The sequence below is a fragment of the Mobula birostris genome, chromosome 10 (assembly GCF_030028105.1).
Source record: "Mobula birostris isolate sMobBir1 chromosome 10, sMobBir1.hap1, whole genome shotgun sequence".
Taxonomy (NCBI): Eukaryota; Metazoa; Chordata; class Chondrichthyes; order Myliobatiformes; family Myliobatidae; genus Mobula; species Mobula birostris.
This window is the reverse complement of record NC_092379.1, coordinates 3,691,085-3,704,067: the sequence shown is the minus strand read 5'-3', so window position 1 is coordinate 3,704,067 and position 12,983 is coordinate 3,691,085. Positions and strand designations below refer to the sequence as shown.

The 12,983-nt window shown below is 46.1% G+C and overlaps 1 long non-coding RNA gene across 1 annotated transcript in view; it reads left to right on the top strand.

The window, feature by feature from the left end:
- The window catches only part of LOC140204426 (uncharacterized), a 30,831-nt gene extending 18,421 nt beyond the window's left edge, over positions 1–12,410 (top strand). Inside the window, exons 2-3 of the long non-coding RNA XR_011887606.1 lie at positions 5,324–5,489; positions 12,211–12,410. This is a non-coding gene — a long non-coding RNA (uncharacterized lncRNA). The remainder of the gene's footprint in view (positions 1–5,323; positions 5,490–12,210) is intronic.
- Positions 12,411–12,983: the final 573 nt, after the last annotated feature.

Here is a 12,983-nt window from a genome sequence, read left to right as displayed (position 1 = left end):
TAAAGAGCTGGGAGGTTGATTGGTGAAAGAGATAAAGGGCTGGAGAAGGGGGAATCTGATAGGAGAGGACAGAAGGCCATGGAAGAAAGGGAAGGGAAGGAGCACCAGGGAGAGGTGATGGGCAGGTAAGGAGATAAGGTGAGAGCGGGAAACAGGAATGGGGAATAGTGAAGGAGAAGTGGGGGGTGGGAGGCAAATACTGGAATTTTGAGAAAATGATGTTCATGCGATCAGGTTGGAGGCTACCCAGTTGGAAAGTAAAGTGTTGCTCCTCCATCTTGAGTGTGGTCTCATCGTGGCAGTCGAGGAGGCCGTGGTCTGACATGTTGGAATGGGAAGGGGAAGTAGAGGAGATCCCACTTTTCTGGCGGACTGAGCCTAGTTTCTCGGTGAAGCGGTCTCCCAATTGGGTCTCACCAATATACAGGAGGCCACACCGGGAGCACTAGACACAGTATATGACCCCTACAGACTCACAGGTGAAGTGTCGCCCCACCTGAAAGGACTGTTTGAGGCCCTGAATGGTAGTGAGGGAGGAGTGTGGGGGCAGGTAGGGCATTTGTTCCACTCGATTTTCAACATCTGCAGATTTTCTCTTGTTTGTGAAGAGAGGTATTGAGGTGGGCTGTAACTATAGGAGGGTATGTGAATCTGTGGGATAGTGGATACAACATCAATATAGGACATAGAATATTGGGAATAATATTAAGTAAATGTCGCAGTATGCTCTTGAAGGACTGGACACAGGTGCGGAAGAACGGCAGGCTTTCTCTTTTACGGAGGTCGCTGGCACCGACTCGACCCAGGAGCTGCAGACGGCAGGCTCACGACTCGACCCAGGCATGGAGGAACGGCAGACTCCCCACGAAGAGACAGAAACACGAGGTTAGACATCGGAGTACTAACAGAGCAACAGAGCAACACCGCAAGACAATTAATTCTCTCCAACACCTTGACTCCGCTGAATCCTCTTTAAATAATCATTGCATACAGGAAACACTTGCCAGCCACAGTTAACCTGAATTAAATCGAAAGTACGAGGGCTTAACGGCTCTAGTTTAGATTAGTAATTACACTTGTCCAGAACCCTAGCAGCTCAACGCTCTACGGCAAACAAAATAGAAATTGCCAGCAAGCTCACAGCAACACACATCAAAATTGCTGGTGAACGCAGCAGGCCAGGCAGCATCTCTAGGAAGAGGTACAGTCGACGTTTCAGGCTGAGTCCCTTTGTCAGGACTAACGAAGGACTAACCAGCAACTTTGATGTGTGTTGCTTGAATTTCCAGCATCTGCAGAATTCCTGCTGTGTAGCAAGCTCACAGGTTGGGCAACGGAGGGAGAACAGTGGTGCTTCAGACTTCTATACCACTGGCCTGTGGGCAGCGGTGAGAAGGGGACGTGTCCCGATGGTGGGGATCTTTGGTGATTAGCCAGATCTCTAGAGGCAGCGTCTCGTGTAGACGGGGGCGGGTGGTGTCCGTGATGGGCGAGTTGGTGTCCACAACTCTCCACAGTCACTTGCATTCCTGTGGTTTGCAATTGTCATCCCGATGATGTAACCACTAAATCAGGGAACATCATCTCTATATCCCTGCCAATTATATATAATTTATACAAAGTCTGGTAATGTTTGATTCCTCATCCATAAAGTGTGTGGCTCGGCATTTAATAAGCAGCTTTGAGCGAGACTGGTCAAACATTTATACCCAGATATCATGGAGTGACAGAGAAAAGGCCAAGGTGGGTGGTATGGCAGCATGGTGGTTAGCACAACGGTTTACACTGCAGTCAACCCCGGTTCAATTCCCACCGCTGCCTGTAAGGAGTTTGTACGTTCTCCCCATGACTGGGTGTTCCGGTTTCCACCCGCAGTCCAAGGTCATACCGGTTAGTCAATTCAAGTCCATTTATTATCAAAGAATGTATAAATTTTACAACCTTTTTACAATTATACAATGCTCCCTCAATTGCTGCTTGCCGGTTAATTGTAAATTGTCCTGTAATTAGGCTAGGGTTAAATTGGGGGTCGCTGGGCATCGCAGCTCAAAGGGCCGGAAAGGTCAATTCCACGCTGTATCTCAATACAATGAATGCTTCTGTCGTTCGACATTGAGATTATCAGAGGCCTCAACGGCGGAGCTGGCGGAAGGAAGATGATGGCACATCACAAGGGCAGCGAAGGCGGAGGAAGGCTGCAGTTGTGACAGTCCCCAGTCGTCTTGCGCTCCATGCCTCTGGACCCCAAGCCCGATCTGCCAAGCACCATGTGGTGGCTGCCCATGTATCAGCCTCCCCCCGTTAAACAAAGTCACACACAGGTGTTCTCCGTTGGGAGGACAACTCCTCGGGAGAGCATCACCACTCGACTCCAGTGATCGCCCAACAAGGCGATTTCAAAATGGCGCATGTTGGTTGGATCTCAGAAAGTGCTGCTGCACTGTTGAAGGTTTAGTTTAGATTAGATTATGAGGACACTCAGTCCTCATTTATTGTCATTTAGAAATGCATGCATTAAAAAATGATACAACGTTCCTCCAGAATGATATCACAAGAAAACACAGGACAAACCAAGACTAAAACTGACAGAACCACATAATTATAACATATAGTTACAACAGTGCAAAGCAATACCATAATTTGATAAAGAGCAGACCATGGGCATGGTAAAAAAAAGTCTCAAAGTCCCGATTGACTCATCATCTCATGCAAGCAGCAGAAGGGAGAAACTCTCCCTGCCATGAACCTCCAAGCACCGACAACTTGCTGATGCATTGGAAGCACCCGACCGCAGTGGACTCTGAGTCCGTCTGAAAACTTCAAGCCTCCGACACAGCCTCTCCGAGCACCATCCTCTGCCGAGCTCTTCGACCCCCCCCCCCCCCCCTGGCCGCTGAGCAACAAGCAAAGCTGAGGACTCGGGGCCGTCCCCTCCGGAGATTCCGGATCACACAGTAGCAGCAGCAGCGAAGCAGGCATTTCAGAAGTTTCACCAGATGTTCCTCCGTGCTTCTCACGTCTCTCTCCATCAGATCAGGATCGTGCACGGCATCCTACTTGACAAATAACAGACATCACCACCGGAGTGGCCGCTGCGAGCTGCATCGCGCCGCCATCTTCTTCTCCCGCCAACTTCAAAGGTGAGAGGTAGAGTAAAAGTTGTGTCCACTCTCCCAGGTGCTAAAATATTCTCAGATCAGATAATTGCATGTACGCCAGTGTCTAATGGAATCCACACAAAATTCCTTGTGTGAAGCTCCAAGAATCAGAATCAGAATGGGGTTAATCATCACCGGCATGTGTCGTGGAATTTGTTAACTTAGCAGCAGCAGTTCAATGCAATACATAATACAGAAGAATAAATAAATAAGTAGCAGTATATGTATATTGAATAAATTAAAAATTGTGCAAAAATAGAAATAATATATATTTTAAAAAGGGTCCTTGAAGATGTCCTGGGTACTTTGTAGGCTAGTACCCAAGATGAAGCCGACTAAATTTACAACCCTCTGCAACTTCTGTGCAGTAGCTCCCCGTCCCCGCCACCAATACCAGACAGTGATGCAGCCTGTCAGAATTCTCTCCACAGCACATCTATAGAAGTCTTTGAGTCAGCAGTTCTCGTGGTAGTAACAAATACTGTACCGCAATGAGGGGATACTCAGAATAGTGCAAAGAATGAATGATGCAAAGAAGAAGTAGTTTATCTGACGTGGAGCAAAATGAAATACCCAAGTGTCGATGGAGGACTAACTGAGTGAGGTAGAATTAACTTAAAGTGCAAGTTTATTGTTAATCAATATGTGTACAGCTAAATGAAACAACTTTCTTCAGGAACCAAGTTATAAAATAATCTTAACACGATAATATTAAGGGATTAAAAAGGAAACGTTCTGCAGATGTACAAGTTGACGTAAAGCGCGTAGAGAACATATAGTTAAATCTACAACGGAAACATGAGAAAGTAGCATGAGGTATACAACAGGATATTGTCATAGTGTGTACTGGGTGCTGACAGGGTGTTCAGAGGTCCCATGGCCTGGGGGAAGAAGCTGTTCCTCAGCCTAGCAATCCCTGTTCTTATACACAGGTACCTTCTGTCTGACAGTAGGAGGTAAAGATTCTGGGAAGGGGGACGAGAAGGAGCTGATTGGTTCAGAAGTCTGATGGCAGTGGGTAAAAGCTGTTCTTGAGTCTAGCCATCTGGGCTTCCGAGCTCCTATATCTTTTCCCTGAAGGTAGAGAAGGAAATGGCCAGGGTGGCAGGCATCCTTGATCTTACGGTTAGCGTATGTAAAGGCGAGGGCATTATTGTTGATTCTGTGAACTAATACTAGTCTTTCAGTCAGGTTTCTACAAATAGCAATCAGCACTTTGCTCTCCCTGAGAGGGGTTCCGTGAAGCTTCGAGTGAAGTGTGTGACATGGAGGCCACAAAGCCTGGAGACAGGGTGCAAGCCCATGATCAACTCCATTTCTCGTCCATCTCACTGATTAGTCATAGTCATACTTTATTGATCCCAGGGGGAAATTGGTTTTTGTTACAGTTGCACAATAAATAATAAATAGTAATAGAACCATAAATAGTTAAATAGTAATATGTAAATTATGCCAGGAAATTATGAAATAAGTCCAGGACCAGCCTATTGGCTCAGGGTGTCTGACCCTCCAAGGGAGGAGTTGTAAAGTTTGATGGCCACAGGCAGGAATGACTTCCTATGATGCTCTGTGTTGCATCCCGGTGGAATGAGTCTCTGGCTGAATGTACTCCTGTGCCCACCCAGTACATTATGTAGTGGATGGGAGACATTGTCCAAGATGGCATGCAACTTGGACAGCATCCTCTTTTCAGACACCACCGTCAGAGAGTCCAGTTCCATCCCCACAACATCACTGGCCTTACGAATGAGTTTGTTGATTCTGTTGGTGTCTGCTACCCTCAGCCTGCTGCCCCAGCACACAACAGCAAACATGATAGCACTGGCCACCACAGACTCGTAGAACATCCTCAGCATCGTCCGGCAGATGTTAAAGGACCTGAGTCTCCTCAGGAAATAGAGACGGCTCTGACCCTTCTTGTAGACAGCCTCAGTGTTCTTTGACCAGTCCAGTTTATTGTCAATCCATATCCCCAGGTATTTGTAATCCTCCACCATGTCCACACTGACCCCCTGGATGGAAACAGGGGTCACTGGTACCTTAGCTCTCCTCAGGTCTACCACCAGCTCCTTAGCCTTTTTCACATTAAGCTGCAGATAATTCTGCTCACACCATGTGACAAAGTTTCCTACCATAGCCCTGTACACAGTCTCCTCTCATTACAGCACTGGAGGAAGATTGAAATCACCGAGGACAAGAGTGGGAGTCGGGGAGTGTTCAGCGCTGTCCACTGGCTTCTCGCTCGTTGCTGCAGGAGGAAGGCATCTGCGTGTGACTGTCTCTCTCTCATTCGATGCTTTTGGAGAATAGTGCTGAAGTTCTGGGTCTGAGGTTTGTGTATTGGACTCTGTACTTCATGTTACAATGTGTTTCTGATTTCTGGTTACTCCTTTTTTGTTGCTATTTTGGGTGATTTTTCAATCGCGGCAGCCTGCAGATAACGAACCCTGAGCGGAACTGAATATGCCTAGACTCTGTTGATTTTGTATTTTCAAATCAAAATTAATTCTCATTCAACCATACATAGATACAGTGAACGAAACCGCATTCCTCTGGGGCCAACATGCAAAGAATACAAATGAACACATTTAAAATAGCGAGCAAAGAAGCATATTTACGTGAAATAGAACTGATACGTAGTCCAAGCCTCTCAGCCTGTCATTCCACCGCTTGAACACAGGAGGGCAGCACTGGCGGGAGAGCCCAGCCGAATGCAGACGCCACGCTGCACCGCCTCTAGCGTCTCCTCACCTGGTCTGCAGCTGCAGGCAAGCCCACGGCTTGAGGCGTAATTTTCATTGCAACTGAGGCTACGTAGCTTCCATGTCGTCCGTCACGCCACTAGACAAGGGTAACAGCCCTGCAGCAGGATACATTATCACTGTCTAACAGAGCCTTGTGATCATCAGCGAAAAGTCAGAGTCAATCTCCCATGGTTGTATGGCACCATGCCTTTGTGCACCAACTTCGATGCCTTTGAGGAGCAGGCAGCAAGGTGGTCTTCATCCAGGTTGCTCCTCTAAACCCAAACTGGCTCCCCCCGACACCCTGACTGGCTCCTTCAACCTTTCAGCCGGGTCCGCCGCCGACACCAGTCCAGCTACTCCAGTCAATAAGCAGCCCTGTACCACCCCGAGTCCTTAGAGTAGAATTGTCTTGCAATCATAAACAAACGCACTTAACAAAGAAAAAGGCACCTTTAGTTGGCCTGCTAGATGCAAACATGCCCCCATCTCAGACGTCCCAGCTCTACCGGAAGTTCCGGGAGTCTCCCGCATATTAATAGTGGCTCCCTGATGCCTGCAAATTATATACAATATCACGGAAATCAATTTTTTTGAGAGCGAGAGCGAGAGAGAGAGAGAGAGAGAGTGCGCCATGGGAGAGTGTTCCAAAAAAAGAAAATATAAAACGTAGACTACCCTAAAAACCCAGACTACCCTAAAGTGTACCTCTGCCTATTAGGGGTCAAAAATAATGACAGTGTTGCTCGCTGCACTGTTTGCAACAGTGACTTTTCTATTGCCCATGGTGGGTTAAGACTGTAAAAGACATGTTGAGGTGAGTTTAACAGGAGTCATTCGTTCATTAGCATAGCCAATGTTATTTAAACTAGCTGACTAGCTGCTAAAGATCTACTCTATTGCAGACATCCCACCTCTCCCGGAAGTTCCGGGAGTCTCCCGCAAATTGATGGTGCTATCTCCCTGAAATGAGTTTTTGCAGGGTGGGATGTCTGCCATCTTACCGGAAGTTTTATATTCTGTATTCTTCACTTGTTTCTTTTGTTGCCATTTGCACAATTTCTTTTTGTGTGTGTGTGTGTGTGTGTGTGTGTGTGTGTGTGTGTGTGTGGGGGGGGGGGGGGTTGCTGCTTGATGTTTTTCTTTGACGGGGTTCCAGAGTTTTCTTTGCTTTGTGGCTGTCTGTGGGAAGTCGAATCTCAGGGTTGTATACTGCAAAAATATTCTGATAATCAGTGGACTTTGAAACTTCGAATCCGCCCATTATGACGTCAATATTAATGGGAAGTAGCTATGTTCAGCCATCACCTTCATGCCTTCAGAAGTTCTCTGTTGCCTTCTAGACGTGCTGATAAGGACGTGAAGAGCATTATGTAAGTGCAATGCTTAATTTCAAGATCAAGATCTCCATCCGAAGAACATTCCTTATCTGTTTTCTCCTCACCGCCCTTTTCAAGCAGTCATGTCTCTTTCAATTTTTTGTGCTTCTTTCAATTAGACCTCGTCATGGTTTGGAGGCTAGCGTGCCTCAATGACCCAGACTGGGGTCAGGGCTTTATGCTTTGGCTCTTGGTAGGGTCACCCATGCCAAACAGGTCAAAGGGTAGAGGTCAGACTAAGAGTGGTCCACCGGTCCTCCAGGTTTGGGGGTTCAGCTCAGGGCTAACAACCCCGACTGGTCAAACACAACTGTTACAGAAACAGCAACGAAGAATCCTTCTACATCTGAGATCACGAGTCTCCACCCGGGACATGCACGGCTGACAGTAAGCCGAGAGGAAGCTACTAACACGATGTAGGAAGCCCTGCACGCTGCCAGAGGTGGAGGACCTTCACTGCTGCCTGAAGTGTAACTGGAAAAAGAAGATGAAGTATAAATTGGAAATTAGAATTAGTGAACCTGAAATGAGAATCAGAATCAGAAACAGGTTTAACATCACCAGCATTTGTTGTGAAATTTGTTTACTTTACAGTAGCAGTACCTTGCAATAGATGATAAGTATAGGAAAAAAACAGAACTACAGTATTTACACAAACACGAGGAAACCTGCAGATGCTGGAATTTCAAGCAACACACATCAAAGTTGCTGGTGAACGTAGCAGGCCAGGCAGCATCTCTAGGAAGAGGCACAGTCGACGTTTCAGGCCGAGACCCTTCGTCAGGACTAACTGAAGGAAGAGTGAGTAAGGGATTTGAAAGTAGGAGGGGGAGGGGGAGATCCAAAATGATAGAAGACAGGAGGGGGAGGGATGGAGCCAAGAGCTGGACAGTTGATGGGCAAAAGGGATATGAGAGGATCATGGGACAGGAGGTCCGGGAAGAGAGACACGAGGGGGGAGGGGGGGGAAACCCCAGAGGATGGGCAAGGGGTATAGTCAGAGGGACAGAGGAAGAAAAAGAATGTGTGTATATAAATAAATAACAGATGGGGTACAAGGGGGAGATGGGGCATTAGCGGAAGTTAGAGAAGTCGATGTTCATGCCATCAGGTTGGAGGCTACCCAGACAGAATATAAAGTGTCGTTCCTCCAACCTGAGTGTGACTTCATCTTTACAGTAGAGGAGGCTGTGGATAGACATGTCAGAATGGGAATGGGACATGTATATTAAATTGTTGTTGTTCAGTTGTTTAGTCAAGTCCAACTCTTTGTGACCTCAGGGACCATAAGGTCCATAGGGTTTTTGAAGTAGATTGCCAGGCCTTTCTTCCGCACAGATACTGCTGCTGCCCAGGTTGGGACCGGGCTGGGTCTGAACTCGGGACCGTCTGCCTTGCGCTCCAGTGCTGATGCCACTACACCACCAGCCAGCCCATTATATGAAATAGTTCAGTTAAAATAAGTGGTGCAAAACAAAACAGAAATAAAAAAAGTGAGGTGGCGTTCATGGGTTCAATGTCAATTCAGAGACCTGAAGGCAGAGGGGAAGAAGCTGTTCCTGAATCATTGAGCGTGTGCCTTCAGACTCCTGTACCTCCTCCCTGATGGTAACAGTGAGGACAAGGCATGAGGACACCCCACTTGGGTGATGGGAGTCCTTAATGATGGACACCGCCCTTCTGAGCAATCGCTCCTTGAAGATACCCTGGACACTATGGAGGCTGGTGCCCGTGATGGAGCTGGCTAATTTTACAAGTTTCTGCAACTTGCTTCGATCCTGTGCAGAGGGTGATGCAGCCAGTCAGAATGCTCTCCACCTCCATGCTACATCTGTCCCGAGAGATGAAACATAGGAAAGTGGAGTAATCATTCCCTGAGGAAGTACTGCTGTACATATTATTCATGTAGTTTAGCCAAAAAAATACGTTGTAAGCAGTAAATGGAAACCAGAGCCTCATTCGTCATCTTCACTACAAAGAAGCATAATTCTTCATATCACTATGAATTATATATTTCAAGATTATTCCAAGGATTTTCAAAATGTATCTTGCTTGTCAAATTTGATATGCACAGGAACAGCAGCAGTGTTGCATGCTACAAGGTTGTAAATTAACTAAAGTAACTAAGATAACTCTTGGAGAGAGTAATCTGCATCCTGACATTACATTCGGACCTTGTAATAGATGGAAAGAAAATTCTGTTTTAAAAGAATAATTCGATGAGCTATTAATAGACTGTAAGAAAAATTCAGTTTAAAAGAATAATTAGATGAGCTGTTAAATGACTTAATATTTTTAATTATTTTGTTTATTTTGCAAACTTAATTAACTTCCTTTTAACAAAGATTATTGCTATTTTTAACAAAGATTAATGCAATTTATTTCAAAGATTCAAATTGCATTTATTTATCAAAGTGTGCATGCAGAATACAACCCTGAAATTTGTCTTTCCCATAGACAGACACATAGAAACATAGAAAACTTACAGCACAATATGGGGCTTTCGGCCCACAAAGCTGTGCCAAACATGTCCTTACCTTAGAAATTACCTAGGGTTACCCATAGCCCCCTATTTTTTCTGAGCTCCATGTACCTGTCCAGGAGCCTCTCAAAAGACCCTATCGTATCCACCTCCACCACCATCACCGGCAGCCCATTCCATGCACTCACCACTCTCTGCGTAAAAAACTTACCCCTGACATCTCCAAAACAAGAACCATAGAATCAATTCATTCACAGAAAAATATCAAACCCTATCTACCTCCCAACGTGCAAAAAAAAGGTCACTCAAATGACAACAAAGGAAACAAGCAAAAACAGAACATAAAACACAAAGTCAAAAGGCATGCTTCAGGTCAGCTCAGTGTCCAGGCCACCCATTTTTTCCCAGCTGGTCCTGATCCTACTGCAAGGCATGGCAACCTTCCTCACTGTCCGCTACACCCCCAGTCTTGGTGTCATCCACAAATTTGCTGATCCAGTTAACCTCATTTTCATCCAGATCATTGACATAGCTGACAAACAACAATGAACCCAACACTGATCCTTACAGCACTCCACTGGTCACAGGACTCCAGTCAGAGAGGCAAGCCTCTACTGCCACTCTCTGGCTTCTCCCACAAAGCCAACATCTAATCCAGTTTACTACCTGAACGCCTAAGCCTTCTTGACCAATCTCCCATGTGGGACCATGTCAAATGCCTTGCAAAAGTCCACACAGACAATGTCCACTGCCTTGCCTTCAACTTTCCTGGTAACTTTCTCAAAAAACAATTTTCTAATATTGATTAGACATGACTTACCATGCAGAGAGCCATTCAGACTACCCCTAATCAGTCCATGTCTATCCAAATTCTCATATATCCATTCCCTTAGAATACCCTCTGACCAGATGGAGGAAGCACAGCAGCTACTGACAAAAGTGGAAATTGAGTGCAATAAAGTTGGACTTCACCTAAATGCTAAAAAGACAGAGTACATGGCGTTTAACTGCGACCAAGGTACTCTCAAGACCATAAAGAATGATGCCATTAAGAAAGTCTTTGACTACAAGTACCTCGGGTCAAGAATGATGAGTTCGGAGAAGGACATAAAGATATGGAAGGCGCTGGCGTGGAGGGCTATGAATGACATAAAGGAAATCTGGAAGTCAAACCTGACCAGAGGGCTTAAAAAGAGGATTTTCATAGCAGTCATAGAGTCCATTCTCTCGTACGGATGCGAAACGTGGACAGTCACCAAGACTAGTCGAAAGTCTCTAGATGGTTGCTATACACAAATGCTCCGGATGGCTCTTGACGTGAGTTGGCAACAGCACATGATGAACGTCGAGCTCTGTAACAACCTATCGATGCTCACCACTAAAATCGAGGTGAGAAGACTGCAACTAGCGGGGCACTGTCTATGCCACCCCGAGCTACCTGCCAGCCTAGTCATCATATGGGAGCCCAAGCACGGGAGGATGAACCCTGGGCACCCTCCCAAGACTATGGTCAACACGTTCCTAGAAGACAGCGGCGCAGCTAATGTAGATGAGCTGAACACACTGATGAGGGAGAGGGAGAAGTGGAGAGTCCATCATCGTGCCCGACGCCGGCCCCCCAGGACTGAGTCGACATAGTAGTAGTAGTATTAGTAGTAGAATACCTTCCAATAACTTTCCCACTACAGATGTCAGGCTGACTGGTCTATAAATTCCTGGTTTACCTTTAAAGCCTTTCTTAAATATTGGACCAACATTAGCCATCCTCCAATCCTCCGGTACCTGAGCTGTCGCTAAGGGTGATTTAGGTATCTCTCCTAGGGGCCCTTTAATTTTTGCACTTGCCTCCTACAGGGTTAGACGGAACACCTTGTCACGCCCTGGGGATTTATCCACCCTAATTTGCCACAAAACAACAAATACTTCCTCCTCTGTAATCTGTACAGGGTCCATGAAGTTGATGCCTCTTTGCCTCACTTCTATAGACTCTGTGTCCGTCTCCTGAGTAAATAAAGATGCAAAAAATCCATTTTTTTAATACTCTGACAGTTTCGGTTTTGAAGGCCTCCCACTTTCCCAGTACAGCTTTGCCAGAAAACAGCCTGTCCCAGTCCACACTTGCCGGATCATCTCTGATACCATCAAAATTGGCCTTTCTCCAATTTAGAATCACAACCTGCGGACTGGACCCATCTTTTTTGTATATTCACTTTGAAACTAATTGCATGAAAAGTGTTTCCCTACACAAACTTCCGTCACCTTTCCTGTCTCATTCCCTAATCGAAGATGGCAAGTATTGCACACTCTCTCGTTGGAACTTCTATGAACTGATTTAGGAAACTTTCCTGAACACATTTAATGAATGCTATCCCATCTAGTCCTTTTACAGTGTGAGAATCCCAGTCAATACATGGAAAGTTAAAATTACCTACTATGATTTATTATAGCAGGAGTGAGGAGAAGATGGCGGTGCGACACAGCGCGCGCAGCCGCTCTGGAATGATATCGTATTTGTGAAGTAGGATGCCGTGTACAATCCTGATTTCATGGAGACAGACGTGAGAAGCACGGAGAAACATCTGGAGAAACTTCTGAAATGCCTGCTTCGCTGCTGCTGCTACTGTGCAATCGAGAATCTCCGGAGGGGAAGGCCCCAAATCCTCGGCTTTGCCTGTTGCCGGGGCCGGGGTCGAAGCGCTCGGCAGAGATGGTGCTCGGTGCTCGTGTCGGAGGGCTGGTCGGAGGCTCGAAGTTTTCGGGCGGACTCAAGAGCCGGCTGTGGTCGGGTGCTTCCAGGGTGCTGCATCGGCAAGTTTGCGGCGCTGGAGGTTCACGGCAGGAAGAGTTTCTCCCTTTTACCATCTGCGTGAGATGATGGGACTTTTGAGAGACTTCGAGACTTTTTTTACCGTGCCCATGGTCTGCTCTTTATCAAATTACAGTATTGCTTTGCACTGTTGTAACTATATGTTATAATTATGTGGTTTTTCTCAGTTTTTTTTTAGTCTTGGTTTGTCTTGTGTTTCTGTGATATCATACTGGAGGAACATTAATGCATGCATTACTAAATGACAATAAAAGAGGACTGCGTGTCCTCATAATCTAATCTAACAACCTAATGTTTCTTACAACAGTCTGGGAATTCTCTACAAATTTGTTCCTCTAAATCCTGCAGAGTGTTGGGTGGTCCATAAGATTGTCACATTAACATGGTCATACC